General features: G+C 40.8%; 1 protein-coding gene across 1 annotated transcript in view; it reads right to left on the bottom strand.

Annotated features, from left to right (window-relative positions):
* The window catches only part of LOC108439019 (C-terminal Src kinase), an 83,415-nt gene extending 71,734 nt beyond the window's left edge, over positions 1–11,681 (bottom strand). Inside the window, exon 1 of the mRNA XM_017717183.2 lies at positions 11,407–11,681. The gene's annotated coding sequence lies outside the window, so the exon portion shown is untranslated. The remainder of the gene's footprint in view (positions 1–11,406) is intronic.
* Positions 11,682–20,000: the final 8,319 nt, after the last annotated feature.

The raw sequence follows: 20,000 nt of genomic DNA, 5'->3' as shown, positions 1-20,000 counted from the left end.
TCTCAGAACACGACGTCTTCCTCTCGGCCTTCTTTAATAAGGACATGTGAGGTACATTTTTCTGAGTCTGACATACAAACACAAGCGACCAACGGAAAACTAGTCTCACTCTGACTGGGCCTCATGTGATGTTCGCTGTCATGGTAACGTTTACACCAAGTGGTCCTCCACGTATTTGCGTCATTTTGGACCGGATTACTTGTGGTGAGCATGTAAACTGAAGTTTTCTATCAGGTCGTTGAACAGAGTGAGCAGATAAAACACCTCAGTCTTAATCTGTAATCGGGATGTATTCAATCGGATTGGCAAAAACATTCCATGTAAACACAGATATTGTTTCTGCCATTTGTGCTGAATACAGACAGAATCACAAGACAACTGTTTTCTTTGCAACTCTGCTTGACGACTAATGTAAGAGCTCCACTAATTCTATGTTGTATTAATTATATTACAGCTCAGTGGCTAGACTACCAGTCTGGAATGGCTGGGCACCACAGGTTCTCAACGGTTGCAGGAGGTCTTTGGATACATGAATGAAAACATAGAAAACAGTATAAAACGGTGAATACGGTCAAAGCCAAGAGGTACAAAACTGCACCACAAAATATTACAAAACGCAATAAATAACATTAAAGTTACAGTGTAGGATAAGAATGCATTGATCCCAATGCTGGTATCAGATATTGTCCCTATAAGGATGCTTATTGTATGTCACATGATACTATGATATCATGTGACATAAGCCTGGGGTACACAGCAATGCTAATGAACAAACATCTGAAGCTGGCAGTGACAAGGCTCCACTCACATCATAAAGTCCTGCTGATGCCAGGCCAGCCAGGCGCCGAGACGACGGTCACATTAAACATTAGCGTACACTGTGGAATTGCAGACTTTTTAAACATACTCAGACGCAATCGCAACCACTTCCACAACAGAGGTGGAGACATGCATGTTGGCTAACAAAAGAGAGGTGAAACAACACCTGTGGTGCCGAAGATCGCATATGCCTTCTGTTTAATCAGAATAAAGTACTCTGACATATAAACTTTAATATAATGATTTAAAAAAAAAAACTACTTTGTAAAAAAGTAAAATAGCCTGTAGTACAGTCCTACTCATATACATCATGTATATCATGTTTAGTTTCAGTGCAACATGACAAAAGTTAGGAAAGCTGCTGGAGCAGCATGATTGCTTGGTTATCTGCAGACGGAGCTGTCAATTAAGGAGCCGAGCAGGATCAAAACTATGAAACATACTTTACTCACAGCTTCACAGGAGTGCTTTTCTGACGCGGAACAAAACCTGCTCCAAGGTAATTAAGGTAGGTAGCAAGATCTTGACTGCAAGACTTAAAAAACTATTTAACTGTTAGGTTACAGTGCTCTCATTTATACACACAAGTACTTAATTCTAAGCAAGCTATCAACAAGTAATTAAAAACATGGAAAAATAAATTGTCTTGATGCATAACTAGTGCAGAAAACGTCAAGTCATCGCCACCTACTGCCATCAATGCGTTGATTGCAATCTTTAGGAACAGTTCAGGTACCAAGCAAAACATTTTGGGCATTCATGGCAAAATCCAACATTTGACTGATTTTTAGCCCTTCCAGCTTGTTAACTGTGAATAAAACGTCTACACCGTAAATGTTTCACCTATTTTGGTTATAAAGTCCTCAGCTATGACCACAAGACCCACTAGTGTGGCCCAAGTACCCAAGACCAAATATTTACATCTGTCTACTCCTGGATGGTAGTCTGGGTGCTCTGATGAACACTGTGACCTCAGAGGAGGAAACGCCCTTCACCTGATGCTGCTGGAGAGTTATCTAGAACTTATTTATTCAAATGAGACGTTTTGAAAAGGGAACCAGGATTTGAATGCCACACCCTGTCCTTAACATACTGTACTACCAACCTTAAAATACCTCACCCAAATAAGGTCAACGTTCGACAAATAAGACAGACGGCACTGTCTGCCTGGAGGGCCCACGATGTGTTTTTTGTTAAGTGTTATCATAATGTTGGGAGAAGACTGTAATATGCAACTGAAGCAATGACAAATCAATATTCATCAATATAACAGTCTGGTTATTAGTATTACTAGTATCGTTATATTGCACTGAACAAGCTTTCACAGACGACCTCTGTGCATAAGAACATTAACGTGATTCACCACATATAAAATCATGCTGACTGTTTTTTTTATTCTTCCTCTGTTTTGGTTTCTTGCACAGGTGCAGCGTGTATCACTGACTTCCACTTCCCATTTACACTCACACAGGCCTGTGCTGTAATAAGGGTCCTATTCTCTCCGCTTTTGGAGGAGCAGCACAGGAAGAGCAGAAATAAATCTGCCTGACCACAGAGCTTGGAGTGGGAAGCTCTGTAAAATATTATAAAAATGCTTTAAAAGGGCAACGCTCATACTTCTCAACATCAAGTCATGGGCCATGTACATTTCCCATACAGCACCATGCAAAAGTCAGAGACCATCCAGAGACTAGCTTAAATTTCACTACATGAAAAATCCCTGTACTTTGCTGATATTATCAAAATATCTTTATTCTGCTATAACACACTGTGTATGTATGGATGTGTGTGTGTTCTTGGGCGACTGGTGAACAAAACACTCAAGTGGCAATATGGTTGGCCAGGCGCTGACCAGATGGATTTCTTGTCCCCAACGTCCACTCACAATACCCCCATTCTGCTGGACACACACATACGGACATGCACACTGGCCATCGTGGGTTTGCACGCACAGACACACATACAGAGCAGCTGCACACAGAGAGAAAGAGCAGGAAGAAGGGGTTATGGCTTTCAGCCTCTGTCGTACTCACTGAGGACAGAACGCTGTTGTCTCAATACAATCATCATACGCAGCTACAACGGACATTAGCGGATTCATTCTAACAGCCTAAGAGCTTAATGTAAAGCCTTCAGTGCTAAAAGGTCCCAACTTGTTACTGTACTTATAGAGCAGTTTAACAACCTTGGGCTAAAAGTACTATTCGATTATTCTCATTAAGTTTAAATGTGTACATTAGGGATGCACCAACTGCAGGAGAGTGACCACATGTGACATTATTGGTGGGCGTATCTGGCGATCCCGATGCTATTATGCAGACAGTGGGAAAAGATCCAGACTGGATTAGCATTATAGAGAACGTAATGTTTGTTTATGTGGCATTGTAAACCAAATGTATTATGTACCAACCTATACTGCAGTACCAAGTGGCAAACTGTGTGCAGTCATACTGCTGAACCCCTACACTACGCTGCTTTAGCAACATCCACCAGGCCACAGGATAAGCGGTGGGACGAGAGATGCACAGTAATCTTAAACACGGTTAGAGGTCACGTGGTGAACCTCAGGTTTTGGTGCGTGGGAGGTCTCCCTCTGAAGAAAAGTTTCCCATCATGCGAAAGCAGAGGACGACAGAAACGATATAAATAGACACCTAGAGCTGACCCAGAATCTAAGCCCGTTCATTTAAGACAGACAGCACTTACAATAAAGCCCTGGCTCCAGAGACTCTTCGTCCAAACTGTACGAGCCACGATACAGTCAAGCTGATCTAGCGCAGAGGCATCAACACACCGAGGAGGTGGATTAGTACATATGTGGGATTTTTCATGTTTTAAACAAGCTGCGTAAATAAAGCACCACAAAACAACTGAAGGCTTCTGACCTCGCTTACAATATTTACACAGCTGCGCTCAAAAGGATCATTTATCATCGCACTGATGCACCCAGTCAATAATGTGTGCTTACCGATCAGAACTGAGGTCTGAACGAGCTCACATGCTCACACACCAGTGCATCTAACAATACAGGATTCTTCATGCATCATTGATATAAAGCTAGAAAACATGCTTGAAATCCAATCACTTGTCTCACTTACACATAACAAGCCAGGGCCACCTCTGCACATGGCCTACAAAGAACACGTCTAAAAAGAAAGAAGAAGCAAGCCGAACAAAGAAGGTCGTATGGCTGCTTTTATATTTTAAATTCCAGGGCATTTTGTCCTGAACCCTTGTTTCAGACTCTGCTCACTACTCTGAGCAACTTGGAGACAGTAGTATATAAAAGGGATAAATCTTGATTTTTGATAAGATAAAAAAAATAATAAAACCTGACACTGATGAGTGTTACTAGGTCTAAAAAACAAGGGCATCATGTGTCCATATATTTGTGCAGAGCAACCAGTTATGAATAACAGCTTTATTCAGTTACCTGTAAATTTTAATACTACTACTACTAATAATAATACTAATAATAATAATAATAATAATAATAACACAGCTGCATCGAAGCTTGATTTGGACAGTGTGAAGTGTTGCCCACTGTAAGTAAACCATCTTCAGCCTAGCAAATCTATGCTTGTACATATCATAGCTTTTTATTACATAACTATATTACTATACATTGGAAATAGTGCAATAGTGGTGCATATTAACATATATTGTGTATAAGTGTAACATGCATAAATATATTTCTCTTATTTTTTTTTGTATTTAAGTAAAGTTTTTTTTGATGGCCACCAGATTGTTGGAGCTGCTACGGATCGTGATGCTGATATTGTGCAGCAACATGTACGGCTGCAAATTAATATCTGAAGTTAGTGTGAGATGCTCTGCGACATGACTCATTTTCCCCCACATCAAGCAGCCAAAGCTCTGTGAAAGTTTTACAGTATAAAGCCAGCCGTGGGTGACTGAGAGCATTTAAAGTGGTACCATCTTTTGTGACCACTTGTTTGTTACGTCACATCAGTCAGACTGAGTGGCTGACCCTCATCTTCGGGTTTAAATGTAAAAAGTTGGCAAACTGGAGAAGAGTTTGTAAAAAGGTCACAGCACCTGTTTGTATTGTATTTAAACTTTTTACTTAACGGCAAATGCAAAACTAACCATTAGAACCTATAATGAAAGTAAAATCTCGTATTTTTCACCATTTAAAAAGAGTGAATGACAATAACAGGAATTCTGCTTTGCAACCAGCCAATATACTCACAGAAGGCGACGTGGCGTGATGGAAAACTTCAAGATGCAGCTTTTTTTTTTTTTAAACATTTCACAAATATGAACATCATTTAGAAGTTAAAGAAAATTTAAATCTTTCATTTCGTCAAGCAGGTAGTTGGTTTCAGCACTGCTTCAGAAATGCTTTGCTGTGTCGCGCGGCAAGACAGCTTGCATATTTCCAGTACAGCAGTCTGTTTCTCACATTCACAGACTGAGAAATCTGAAAGAAATCAGAGTTCATATGCGCTGAGATATCTGACTACTGAGCTAAAATCCAGCTCTCTCTATCGGATTTCTAGACCTTACTCTGGTATAAGAAATAGGAACATGATTATAATTAGAATTAGATTAGGAAGAGTTAGAATTAGATTAGAAATAGGAATATATTTATTTACACGACCGTTTGAATAATCAGCTACTGAATACTGAATAAGCAGAAATCCAATTATGACCGGATCACGGAGTGTAAACACTCTCACTGTTCGACCAAGACGTGAGATCGCACAAATCTACCTAAATGCTGTTTTAGCGCACAATTTCTATTTATTGGCTGGAAAATATATAATTCAAATGTGTCGTTACCTTTGTTGTGTGTCAGATTTTAGGTTTTAGTTTTTTTTTCTCCAAAATCCAGAAAATAAACAGCAACTGTGCAATAACGTGTACAGAAGTGCGTTCTCTGTTGACGTGTTTGCTAAACAGAAAAACAAAACATGTAAATGACCCAGCCACCCAAACCGTCGCATACGACTGCACGCTACACGTATTTAAAACATGAGTGTCCGGTCTTCTCTGAAAAGGAACAGCATGTCTGCAGGTTTTCATTTCAAACCAGCAGAAGCTCACCTGATTCCACTGGCTTAATCAACTGGGCTCAGTCTTTAAACGACTGATCATGTGTGCTTCGCCTAAGGGATGGAAACCTGCAGCCACACCAGCCGCTTGCAGATAAGGCTGGACCTCAGTGATTCGAGCCTTTCCTCTGGTGAAGGTCGTCTGGTGCTTCAGAATCTACTGCCTGACATTTGTGGAGGAGAAGCGATATCGGGCAAAAAGATACCAGCAGTCACCCTTATCCGAATCAATACCTGTGCCCGCGTGACCACATACAGGATTAAATGTCATGCATTGACACAGAGCATGTAATTTAAATACATCTGAAAGTCTTTTTTCAGCACTCCAATGAAGAGAAAAGAATGGGTGAAGCTGACCACAGAGAGTATTGGATGATGTGGTAAGCGCAGTTTTAGCCATACAGTCCACTTACGTCTACTAAAACAAGCCAAGTCAAGTTTCAGTGTGGAACTTATGCATTTGCTTCACCCCTTTGCTATAAAGAAGTCAGGGCTGTCACGATTACTTGATTAAACCCGGCCACTCCATTAAAATAAATAAATAAATAAATAAATTTAAAAAGTTACCTTCTTTAAAAATCTGCAAAGATTAGTTGGAAACTGCACATAACCGTATAACACAGAACCACACACACACACACACACACACACACACACACACACACACACACACACACACACACACACACACACACACACACACACACACACACCACTTTATTAGGTACACCTTGCTAGTAAAATGCTGGACCCCCTTTTGTCTTCAGAACTGCCTTAATTCTTCATGGCAGACTTTCAACAAGGTGTTGGAAACGTTCCTGAGAGATGTTGGTTGGTTATTTGAGTTCCTGCTGCCTTTCTATCATCTGGAACCAGTCTGCCCATTCTCCTCTGACCTCTCACATCAACAAGGCATTTTCGCCCACACAACTGACCGCTCACTGGACATTTCCTCTTTTTCGAACCTTTCTCTGTAAACCCTAGAGATGGTTGTGAGTGAAAATCCCAGCAGATCAGCAGTTTCTGAAATACTCAGACCAGCCCGTCTGGCACCAACAACCACGCCACGTTCAAAGCCCCTTAAATCCCCTTTCTTCCCCGTTCTGATGCTCGGTCTGCACTTCAGCAAGTCGTCTTGACCACCTCTACACGCCTAAATGCAGTGAGTTGCAGCCACGTGATTGGCTGATTAGCTATTTGCGTTAATTGAATACCTAATAAATTGGCTGGTAAGTGTATATATACGGAGTTTTTAGTAAAGTTGTTCTATTTCTGTTTGCAATACAATATAGTGGCACTGCCACTTGATATCGTTAAGACTTTTACTTATCAACTCTGATGACTCAATCAAATGCTAAAATAATTTATATGTTACTTGACCACTAACGTATTCAACAGCGACGGCCCACCGAGAAAAGCCTGTATGAGCTTCAGTGTAGAAGTGAAAAACCCATGTGAAGCCTTGCAAATGACCACCGGGCTCAGACTTGAGGACTTCACCGCCTCACCCACACATCTCTCTGGCAGCCTCCACAGCCTGGATACCGACAGCAAGCTCAGGCTTCTATAGGGAGTCTGGAGCTATAAGTGGACCACATTTGCATGAACAGCTCACTTGCGCAGAGTTTCTTAGATGACCTTTTGTCACTGTTGCACATTTTAGAGCTGCAGGAAGCAATTAAAAGAATGTTGCAAGAGAAGGTGACATCACGGCTGATCGTTATCTAAGCGCTTAACACACACAGGCTGGAAAACAAGAAAAAGAGATGGGTCAGAATAGAAGACAACTAGCTCCAGAAACACTCAAGGCATCACGAGATGGCACATCAGGTTGAAAACTGACTTCATTTAGGCACAAATTTAGGTACAATTATGAATTATTTCTAGAAAATACAATGAAAACACAAATGTGGAGAGACTATTCAGAGAGAAGGACGATAATAGAATATACATAATACACTTTTTGGACTTTTATGCTTAAAAATAGCCTGAGAAGTTTATTTCAGACAAAAAAAAAAGTGCATAATTGATTGACTCGAATGATAATTGGCTGACATTCCAAACTCAATGCAGTTAAATCACCACCTTCACATCATGATTAGTGCTGAAATCTTATTTTTTAACTGAAATCGCAAATTGAAAGAGTGAAATTTTCAAACCACGAGTGTCATTTTAATTACCGTCCATGTTCTCAACAATGCCGTCCTAATTTTTTGGAGGGGAAACTTAAATTAATAACATGGAGCTTCTGACCTGCATGTAGATGAGTTAGACAAAACAAAAGCCACCCTGTGTCACGTGCATGACAACAGCATTCGACCCCAAGCAAAAAAAAAGTGGATATTCTGGTCTTTTGGTATGGGTCAAAAACACGCCTGTGTGTTTACAGATGATAAACATGATTTAAATCAGCCACAATATTGGTCTGAAAATCACAACGAGATATTTGCTCAGCTCTAATCTTGATACAAAAGGTATATTTTCCATATCTTTTATTTGTACACGTTCTTCACTGCAACCGGAGCGGGTTCATCCAAACTGAGGCAACCCACAGCAAACGGAAGGTAAGTGCCTGGGCATATCGATGCCATCGGTTGGCGTCAAACTCAACCTTGTTCAGAAAACATTCCTAACATATTTCCATAACAGCACAGTCTTCAGCACTGGCGTGCATACGGACCCATTCTACCAACAATTCCTTCTTAAATTAGTCTCTGTATTCAACACTGAGACAACTGGATGAAAACCTCCAGGTCCAAAATGCACTTTGTCTGTTACGGACACAATAAACAGGGTGAAACTGACACTTTCTACAATAAGACAAGATGCCTTTATTGTCATTGCACAGTGTACAACGAAATTGAGCAGCAATCCAACGGCACTTTCTACATACAAAACAATTAAACATAAGGTTAAAATATCTAAAACTAACACACAGACACACACACACACACACACACACACACACTTTCTAAGCCGCTTCTCCCGCAGGGTCACAGGGGGTGGAGGGTGTGCTGGAGCCTATCCCTTGTCTAAACATAAGGCTAAAACATATAAAGCGCAGGTTTAAGGAAAAAGTATCAAAAATCTTAATTATAAAGAAAAGGACTATAAAACTATGTTCTAAACAGACGATAGACAAGTGAGGTAGCGGGTGCACAATCAGAATCAGCAGACATTCACTCTTTACTAAGGCTGGGTATCAAAACTCTGGCCAAATAACTTCAGAACTACTGATTATCCAAAGGTTCTGTGTCTGTTCAGTATTTATAGGGGCCCAATTCTCATTCATTTTGTGTTCCTTCAGGTTCTGATTGGCTGTCCGGTACTACACCTCATTCATAAACCAGTCCAGGCTGAAACCCTTTTTCCAACCTCAGCCTGAATGGTTGGAGGGTTGTGGGTTGGTTTTTTGTGACATCAACAAAAACAACAAAAACAACTAGTTAAAATGTGTTGTTTCTGCAACTTGTTTTACATACATATAAACTAGAAAGTTTACATAAACAAACTTCCATTAAAATAATAATTTAAAAAAATCCAACCGTATTTGGTTATGAGCCTTTTAACTAGTCGGCCTCATCGTTGCATCATCGAGCCAATAAGTATGCTTGTGCCAAAACCTAGAGTGCTGATTGGCTGTCTAAATATGTGAAGTATTAGCATCAGCACTTCTTGATCAGTGCGTAATTTCTGGTGGTGACTAAATATACAGCCACTTCCAGCATCTCGCATTCATTTCTGCTTTAATACACACCTACTTTCGGTTCATACTTCTAAAATAAGTATCCTTTAGGAACTGATAATGGCGTAAAAATCTTTCAATTGATACCTGACCTAACTCCTAACATGCAATCGCAAAGCTTGAGCTTCGGCAGAGTAAATCAGCAACGTTCAACCATCAGCCAAAGCAAAAAGGCGTCGCTCAATAAAGCTGCAAAGAAACTGAACCTTGAATTCCATAAAAGGTCCCATAAAAAGTCCAGGATAGCTGTGCTCTAACGTTTACAGCACAGCCTTAAGATTAAAACAAAAACATCTACACACCATCACTTGATGTTCAATCTTACACTTTGACAACCTTGATGTATTCCATCATTAGGAAAACAGGGACAACTGACCTAAGCCATCTCTAGGCCTGGTCTACATGCACCAGGTGGGGCCTGGGGGCTTGGCATAAGGACACGCCAGCTCAGACACGACATACGGACCCTTCACATGTTGCTGTCTGGCTCCTCGAATTCCTCCCGGGATTCCGGCATGCCAAAAAAATCTGAATCCAGCTCTTTCCACACACAGCCAACCCTACAGCTCTCTCGCTTCATTTCCCCAATGCCTCTCATGTAAAACAACACCTGACGGACCTTGACAATTTTTTTTCCTTCTGTCTGAGTGGGCAGGAGATTAAGGAAATGCAATCAAGCTGTACATGATGACCGAAACAAAACAGGAATCCGATCTGGAGGAAGGTCAGCCTTGCTGCGTTTTGCACGATTACGAGCAAAACTGACCTCATGCATCCAAAAGGCAGTGAGTGACACGAGCTGGTTTAGTGGATCATCTGAGCTCGTCTTAAGACATTCTGAAGGACGTTATGACCAATGCCCTGGACAGCAGGCCTGTATCTAACGTCATGATGCATGCAAACAAGTGTTACAGAGCTCGTGGATAATGGTGAGGTGATCAACATGGGAGACAGAGCTGCTGTGAATCCAGAATCCAGCCACGCCTCGGCTCGGTCTGCCCAAGCCTGCACACCCACCCACGGCACCACACTCACCAGCAACGCGAGTTCTATGACTGAACGCCCGTTTCAGCGGTGCTGGACAACACGCAAACCTGAGGAAACACATGAAGCTGGCCAGCTTTTATACTCGGATTTCCCCGTTCCACCTTAAGCTGCGCACAGAATGTAACGGCTGCACTGTTTAAGGTGGAACGGGAAAATCCGAACGAAAAGCTGGCAAAGTCACTAGGAAGCCGACGTCAGCCTCGTAGCTAGGAAACGCCGCAAATCTGCATAACGTTACATTTTTTATTTACCTCTAAAAAAACAGGGTCGCTAGCCCGTTTCAGCGTCCCGTCCGGACGCTTCGGGTTTTTTTTGCGTTTGTTAAAGATACAAAAAGATGTTCACACTTACTGTTCATCTCTCTGAACCCTAAAATAAGCGAAAGCTTTATTTTAGTAACTGTCAAATATCCCTAACGGAAAGCTGGGGAAGCGGTTAGCTAACCCAGCAGCAAGCTAATAAAACACAGGACGGTGCTGCTTTCTGAGACGAGACTCCGTCCATTCATAAATCCCTGCCTTTTGTTTGTGGCAAACGTGTAACGGGACGGGAATAAGCACACCCAATGACGAAATTATGGACGTGTCCTGCTTTCTGGGTCAGTATTTCGGATGCTGAAGCTACAGTTGGGCTGGCTGGCTGGTGAAAATACACAGCGAGCACCGTTAACGTTACGGGGAAAACACAGACTCATAACTCGGCGAACGCCCCACTCACCGTGGAATACGTCTTCAAGAAAAGCCGCTAAGAGTGTTCACGAACACGGCTTCGTATGCGAGGGCTCGGTCCAGTTAACATCCAGAGGTCGGAGAGCCCGAAGAGGCACGGACTGGCTCTGCTGCCCAGGCCCGCAGAAGAGGAAATGGTCTCCGCTCTGCTGAGGCTCCCGACGCGCATGCGCAAACATCCTCACCATGCCACAGCGCGGTGTCAGTGGTCTTTCTTGTACGCATGCGCAGACGCACTCTAATGTGGTGTCAGTGGTGATCTCGTGGTTTTTAGGTGTGTGAAAGCTCTGCCGTGGTGTTCGCATGCAGAACCACATGTCACTCATTTTATACAAATATATATGAGTTTCCTATACTATGTAGGCTCCAAAATGACGCCCCCAAATCCGTACATGGGAAGTAAGTAAGTAAAAAAAACCCAAAACTGTACACTATTTTTGTGATGTCACAAAAACCAGTGTATTTGCATATCCACCGATTCTGCCTGTAGTAGTTTAGCCCCGCCTCTTCACACTGAAGACATCAGGAGTGTTTAAATGAAGCAAAACAGGACAATCATTTACAAACAATCTTTAAGGTGCATAAACACAGGCTGTTTAATCCTAAAGATAAAATGACGACAATAAAATGTTAGGAAAAACTATAAAATACATGAAAAAATGTGAGAAGTTGGTCCTTTAATGGGTCATTCAAATGTTCATTCAGAGGGTTTAATACTGTTATAACACTGTTGCCATGGTGTCAAGACGATGTTGTGTTTTTTTTAATGTGTGGAATAACACAGAGTGTGCTACACCACAGCGTCAACGTTGTTTTTTCCCCATGCTATATGTGGTGTCAGTGGTGTCATTTCTGGTTTGAAGCGCATTGTAAAAGCTGGATGTGTCAGTCATAATTTTTACTCGTGTATAAACAATATACTGAAGCGTTACTGGTGTGTTTTGTTTATGGAAAAGACAATATACTGAAGTGTCATAGTTGTGTTTTGTTTAAGGAAAAGACAATATACTGAAGTGTCATAGTTGTGTTTTGTTTAAGGAAAAGACAATATACTGAAGTGTCAGTGGTGTGTTTTGTTTATGTAAAAGACAATATACTGAAGTGTCAGTGGTGTGTTTTGTTTATGTAAAAGACAATATACTGAAGCGTTACTGGTGTGTTTTGTTTATGTAAAAGACAATATACTGAAGTGTCAGTGGTGTGTTTTGTTTATGTAAAAGACAATATACTGAAGTGTCAGTGGTGTGTTTTGTTTATGTATAAACAAAATGCTGAAGTGTCAGTGGTGTGTTTTGTTTATGTAAAAGACAATATACTGACGTGTCAGTGGTGTGTTTTGTTTATGTAAAAGACAATATACTGAAGTGTCAGTGGTGTGTTTTGTTTATGTAAAAGACAATATACTGAAGTTTCAGTGGTGTGTTTTGTTTATGTATAAACAAAATGCTGAAGTGTCAGTGGTGTGATTTGTTTATGTAAAAGGCAATATACTGAAGTGTCAGTGGTGTGCTTTGTTTATGTATAAACAAAATGCTGAAGTGTCAGTGGTGTGTTTTGTTTATGTAAAAGACAATATACTGAAGTGTCCGTGGTGTGTTTTGTTTATGTATAAACAAAATGCTGAAGTGTCAGTGGTGTGATTTGTTTATGTAAAAGACAATATACTGAAGTGTCAGTGGTGTGTTTTGTTTATGTATAAACAAAATGCTGAAGTGTCAGTGGTGTGTTTTGTTTATGTAAAAGACAACATACTGAAGTGTCAGTGGTGTGTTTTGTTTATATAAAAGACAATATACTGAAGTGTCAGTGGTGTGTTTTGTTTATGTAAAAGACAATATACTGAAGTGTCAGTGGTGTGTTTTGTTTATGTATAAACAAAATGCTGAAGTGTCGGTGAGGTTTTTTTTAATGTAAAAGACAATATACTGAAGTGTCAGTGGTGTGTTTTGTTTATGTATAAACAAAATGCTGAAGTGTCAGTGGTGTGATTTGTTTATGTATAAACAAAATGCTGAAGTTTCAGTGGTGTGATTTGTTTATGTATAAACAAAATGCTGAAGTGTCAGTGGTGTGATTTGTTTATGTATAAACAAAATGCTGAAGTGTCAGTGGTGTGATTTGTTTATGTATAAACAATATACTGAAGCGTCAGTGGTGTTTTCTCCACACATGTGCACAAAAACAGCATTAATGGAGTTAAATATGTTTTTTCTAGCTAATTCCTTCACCTATTTTTGACTAATCAGTACAGTAGCAATACACAAATATATTAGTTTTAATAATTAACAAATGCCATCCCAGAAACATGATGCACTAACAGGGTTCATACATTGTAGAACTCTTCTTGGTTTTTGTCCAGTGCTGATGATTGGCGCCCCCTGTTGGCTGGTAAAAACTCAGAGCGTTGTGGAAAAACATGTTAACAAATTAATAGCCTAAGCAATGTGTGCCCCCATGAGGCTGAAATAGCATAATACGCATTATAGCAATTAACTGAATGACTTTTGGCAGTTCATTGTTTATCAAGGTGCACCACGTGTGCAATGTCTGGGGTGGGGGTGGGGTTCTGGGCGGAGGTGGGGTTGGGGGTGGGAGGGGGTCATGTTCATTTTGGTGGTCACTGGATGTAGTTAAAGAAATCATATAGCTGAGTTTCAAAAGAACCATCATCAGTTAGATGTCAGTTAGAATTTGAAAATCAAATTAATATATATGTTAATATATATATATATATATATATATATATATATATATATAAATAATTTTATTACTATATTAATATATATACAAATAATTTTAAACTATTTTAATATAAAATAGTTGTTTAGCTTAATTCTAGTCAGTAATAGGTAAAGGAAAGAAGCTGTAACCTAGGGTTTCTTTACTACTTGGCCATGGACCACAAGCGGGTTGTGAAGCACCCCTTGGTGGTCCTTGGGACTAAACTCAAAATCTTCTAAGCTGCTTATCTTTCTGGGTTGTGGGGGGGAGCTGGAGCCTATCCCAGCAGTCATTGGGTGGAAGGCAGGATACACCATGGATGGGTCACCAGTGCACTGTGTTAAACATTTATGAAAAGTGTAATTTTTAAGTAAAAACATTGAATTTTATTTTCCTGTGGGCCTTCATGCTTTCTGGTGATAAATAGGTGGGAGTTGCAGTGGAAATGTTTGAGGAGCCTCTGCTCCAACCCACAGTTCTTCACCGTGCTGTTACTGTTCTGAACAGCTGTTATTAGTCCCTCCTTTCTCTTCTCAATTATCATCATATTCATCATTGCATACGAGTTTGCTAAAATATTTGCCACAATATACAGATAGCAATGAAATATCATTGTGATAGACAAAAAAAAACTGTTACAGAATATGTGTATCTTTATATAGAATATGTACGTTTTTATACACACAGAAACCAAAAGGAACGACAGATTTCTCAAAATGTAGGAGGGAAAAGTCGGATATTAGACTCTGAAATGTAGTGGAGTGAAAGGAAAAAGTCGCCAGTACAGATATATGAAAAAACTACTTAAGTACAGTAACGAATTACATTTACTTATTTACTGTCCACCACTACAAAACAGAGGACTAAGGGCTGAGTGGTAGGGGTGAGGGGTGAAAGACGACTGGGCCTTAAAGTCCTCTCATGGCAGTAAATGCAAGGCAATATAAGTTGCTCATCACTCTGAATGACTTTCTTTAAATTTCAAATGAATTATGCAGCAGTATTGAAAAAAAGGTGGAGTTCACCTGTAACTGATCAGTGATCAGTAATTACTCCTTCAGCTTGGAGCTTCTGAAGACCAAATGTAGGCTCTTGTTCAACACGGACCATCACAGTGACTGTGACTCAATCACCCTTAATATTGACAGACTCAGTGATGGCATTGATCATTACCGAAAGTGTAGGACATAAGTGTTCCCCGTGATGCTCCCTTCCTAGTTTTATACTGACTTGCACCCCCCCATAACAAACAACAACCCCCAACCCTCACCCCCTAAACCAGGGGTGTCCAATCTTATCCACACAGGGCTGGTGCGGCTGCGGGTTTTCACTCAAAACAAGCCGAAGCTCCCCTGATTCCCCTTGTTTAATCAGTTGGTTTCAGTCTTCAAACTGCTGATCAAGTGACCTCCTGCTTTGCTAGAAAGAAAACCTGCAGCCACGCCGGCTGTGGATCGTACTATTTGTCCAGGGCTTTTACTACCTACTGTTAACAAGCAAATAATAATAACAATTGCACAGCACCACATTAAAATGAGAGTATCTCTTCTGTTTAGCTTGATTGGAATGCGCCAATATTTTATTTCCGCTATTTCTCTTTTTGCATTTTTTTTGGCTTTCTTGTTTCTCTTGACATCGATTTTGTGGTTTCCTTTGTTCCAAGGGTGGATAAATGGCCTGTTGACCAGGTCCACTTCTATGACAAAGAACGAGCTCAGAAACAGGGTCAGAAAAGCTGTCATATGTATAAAGGACCAGCAGGGGGCAGGTGTAGATCAGTGAATACAGGAGGCAGGCGTATGACTTCATCGTCCAGAGGCTGGTTAGGTTTGCCTGGCTAGCTCTAGTGGCCAAATGGTTTAAATGCTTATACGGCACTTTTCTCCATAGACTACCATTCAAAGTTACGTTTATCTGGCTAAAAAATGTTTTCGCAAAACAATGTTTCAGGGTTTGTCTACTTTTACTAGTTATATTTTTTTCAGTTTTCATAATTTCATACAGGTAAATGGTTATGATGTAAACAAAGTCATTCATAGTGGTTTCACGTGAAATGCTCCGTTCTAGAGAGTCAGAACTGTTCACAGTGGTGGTGATAGGAACCAGACGTCCGAAGAGTTTAATGCCTCGAAAAACTCCACGAAATGGTTATTGATACACTGTCTGAGGCCTGAGACATCGATTTAAGATAGTTCTGAGATAAGGCGTAGTCCCAAAACTGTATTTTAAAAAATATACTCAGTTTTATGACTATTTTACCATCATCGATATTGCATATAAAAACAGATCAGGCTCGTAAAGGTTCACTGGTGGTTTTGGGTAGTAAATAAAATGGCTATATTTGTGTTGTAGACATGGCTGGTTCCTATCATCACCACTGTAAAGACATTTGAGTCAGTACGTTTCTTTACAGTGAATACAGGGAACTATTTCATATCGAACCCCTCTGAATGACACTTCAGCCTCTTAATTTCACCTACATTTTGAAAAATCGGGGACATTTCCCTTTAAACGATGCCAACAAAACAATCAATAAATAAAAATAAATCAGTGCTGGCAGCTATCTCTTATTTCTACTATTACGATCGATTAGTCGATTGATCTGGTTGATCAATGGACTAGTCTCACCGTTATGCCTCCTGCTGACATCACTGAGTCATCTAATTCCCAGGAAGGATCAGTTAGACTGCAGTGTAGCATCTAAGACCCAGCAGCCCGACCTGGACCAGATTACTTAACATCGCAGGCTTCCTGCTGAGGTTGAGTAACACAGAGCAGATGGCTATCTCGGAGAACAGGGGCGAGAGAGATGTGGGTGAATGATAGCAGACAGACACACACATACACCCTCTTCCAGACATGCTTTACATAGATGTAACATCCAGCAATAATCAAACTGAAAGTGCTACTTTCTTGTTGAGTTACAGATCATGAAAAACGTTTCCTGTAAGTCACACCGGGGCCGTTTCAGGATAACCTGATACATATGGGTGGAAAAAATGCATTGAAACATTGTGATAACATTTTATAAAGTATGCCCACGTTGTTTTGCCACATTCTCTGACTTTTTTTTTTTTTTAAAGTTTGGCTGTTTTAAATTTCAAGAAGTAAGTCAACAGAACAACGATCCGTGTTACGTGACTCTCAATAACATCTGAATTTTGAAGCAGCTTAAGAATGAACAGTGTTTCTTTTTCACAGCTGCAGTTTTACTTTCCTTCAGCGCAAACAGGCCTGAATCTGCACTCACAGTTACACATTGTAATGTTGTACTTCTCCCTTGTAGCTTATTGAAGCAAGAAGAAATTCTTTTGAAAGTGCAGATTCTAAACTTAGTCCACGTTTTGGTCGCAGGTAGAAGAGGACACACTGTGTTATGATTTGAATGTGAGCAGACCTGAAGCTGTGGTTGTAATGAACTGTGTAATTATTTACACAAATGTCATTACTTAAATAGTAGCATGAGCACGGGAGAGCACAGCCTCAGCATCATCGCAGTAGAAAAAGCTGCAGCATCAGCCCAGCAGAGCACAGCCTCAGCATCAGCGCAGCAAAACACAGCACCAGCATCAGCACAACAGAACAGAGTATCAAAGCAGAGCACAGCATCTGCGCAGAGGAACACACCATCAGCCTCAGCACAGCACAACACAGCCTCAGCACAGCAGAACACAGCATCAAATCAGAGCACAGCCACAGAATGAGCAGAGCAGAAGAGAGCATCAGCACAGCAGAACACAGCAAAATGACAGCAGAGCACAGCATCGTCACGGTAGAACATAGCAACAGCACAGCAGAACACAGCCACAGCATCAGCAGAGCAGAATGTAGCATTAGCACATTAGAACACAGCCTCAGCTTCACCCCATATAACACAGCATCACCACAGCAGAACGCAGCATCAGCACAGCAGAACACAGCTTTGGCACAGTAGAGCACAGTCTCAACATCTGCCCGACAGAAAAAAGCCTTGGCTTCAGCACAGCAGAACACAGCTACAGCATCAGCACGGCTGAACACAGCATCAGCACAGTAGAACACAGCCTAAGCTTCATCCCAAATAACACAGCATCAGCACAGCAGAACACAGCCTTGGCACAGTAGAGCACATTCTCAACAACAGCACAACAGAAAAAAGCCTCAGTTTCAGCACAGCAGAACACAGCCACAGCTTCAGCACAGCAGAACACAGCACAAGCACAGTAGAACACAGTCTCAGCTTCAGCACAGCAGAACACAGCATCAAAGCAGAGCACAGTACAGCACAACTCAGGATCATGGAGAGAGAAAGAGCAATATATATATATATATATATATATATATATATATATATATATATATACACACACACATCCATCCACCCTCTAAGCTGCTTCTCCCTCAGGGTCGTGGGGGGTGCTGGAGCCTATCCCAGCGGTCATCGGGCGGAAGGCAGGACCCTGTACAGGTCGCCATATATACATATATATACATATACATACATACATACATTTATATATATATGAAGAAATGGAAAAAATATTGAGAGCTAGCAAGAGACAGTGATTCACAAAGGAGGAAAGAGGAAGGGGGGCAGTGAAAGGAAACAGCTTGAAAATAAAAAAAGAATAATAATCCAAATAAACCACATACATATCATTGTAGTCCAATTATCATTTACAGCCTGTAAACACAAAAATCAGGGAATACTATCAACACAAACAACAAACAAACAACAAACAAACAAAGTAAATTAAAGTATCTGACGGGATGGCAGTCCATTATTTTTTGTTGCACTTATTTAGTTCCATTAAAAAAATGGCTTATTTGAACTAGTTTTGCTCGTGCATGTAGTCAGTTCCAGCTAAAAAAAACATCATGATGCATATCAGTGAAAATGTCAAGTGATATTGTGATGTTATATTTTAGCCCTACACAATAAGGAAACTTAGGTTTCCTTGGGTTGAGGTGAGTTCAATGAGAGAGAGACACACACACACACAGACACAGAGAGAGAGAGAGAGAGAGAGAGAGAGAGAGAGATGTCGTGCTTAGAAATGTGTTATCTCTTTCCTCTCCATATCTCCACCCCAGTCTTTTATCGTTGTTGCACAAAGGAAGGCAATATATCACAAAGCGTCTGAGAAACTTCAACCAGCCAAACACACACACACACACACACACACACACACACACACACACACACACACACACACACACACGCAAGGTGATAAGCTAACCACAGTGAACTACTTGCTGTCATGCAAGCCTGTGGTGAGTGGAGGATGGGCACGGGAAGAGGGAGTTGTACTTTGCACTAATTGCATTTCAACCATTCCGTCAGGTGCATTTGTAAACAAGCCTCCACTTTTACTGCACCGCCTCCTCGCATACTCACTCAGGCTGGGGGTGGACAGTATATATACATTATTACATTATTACTGTGCAAAAATCAGAGACCATCCTTCACGTATTTGATTCGTGAGTGTCAGACAAACAAACTAAACAAACAACTAAATTTAATATCGATTTTATTTATTGATTGTGTATTTACTGCGTCCACTCTGTGTCTGTATTACATCTTCCAGACTCTCTTTCAGTTTTTCAAGGACGCCTGGAGGGATATTTTCCCACACCTCCAAAGTTCAGTCTTGGATGTTGGTTTTGCATTGTGATGCTGAGGTCTGGACTCTGGGCTGGTCAGTCCATTGTTCAGCTTCTTTGTTTGATGTGTCCGTCTCCTTTTCTCAGTGAGCTTCTTCTTGATCAGCTACACGTCCTTTCAGACCCACAGCGCTGAGTGGTCTTCTCACAGTGGAAGGAGGGACAGAAACACCTGTGGATGTTTTCAGATCTGAAGCAGCTTGATGTTCTCCTCTCTCT

The sequence above is a fragment of the Pygocentrus nattereri genome, chromosome 7, assembly GCF_015220715.1.
Source record: "Pygocentrus nattereri isolate fPygNat1 chromosome 7, fPygNat1.pri, whole genome shotgun sequence".
Lineage (NCBI taxonomy): Eukaryota > Metazoa > Chordata > Actinopteri > Characiformes > Serrasalmidae > Pygocentrus > Pygocentrus nattereri.
Note: the sequence above shows the minus strand (reverse complement) of the source record. Positions and strands in the feature narration are given on the sequence as shown.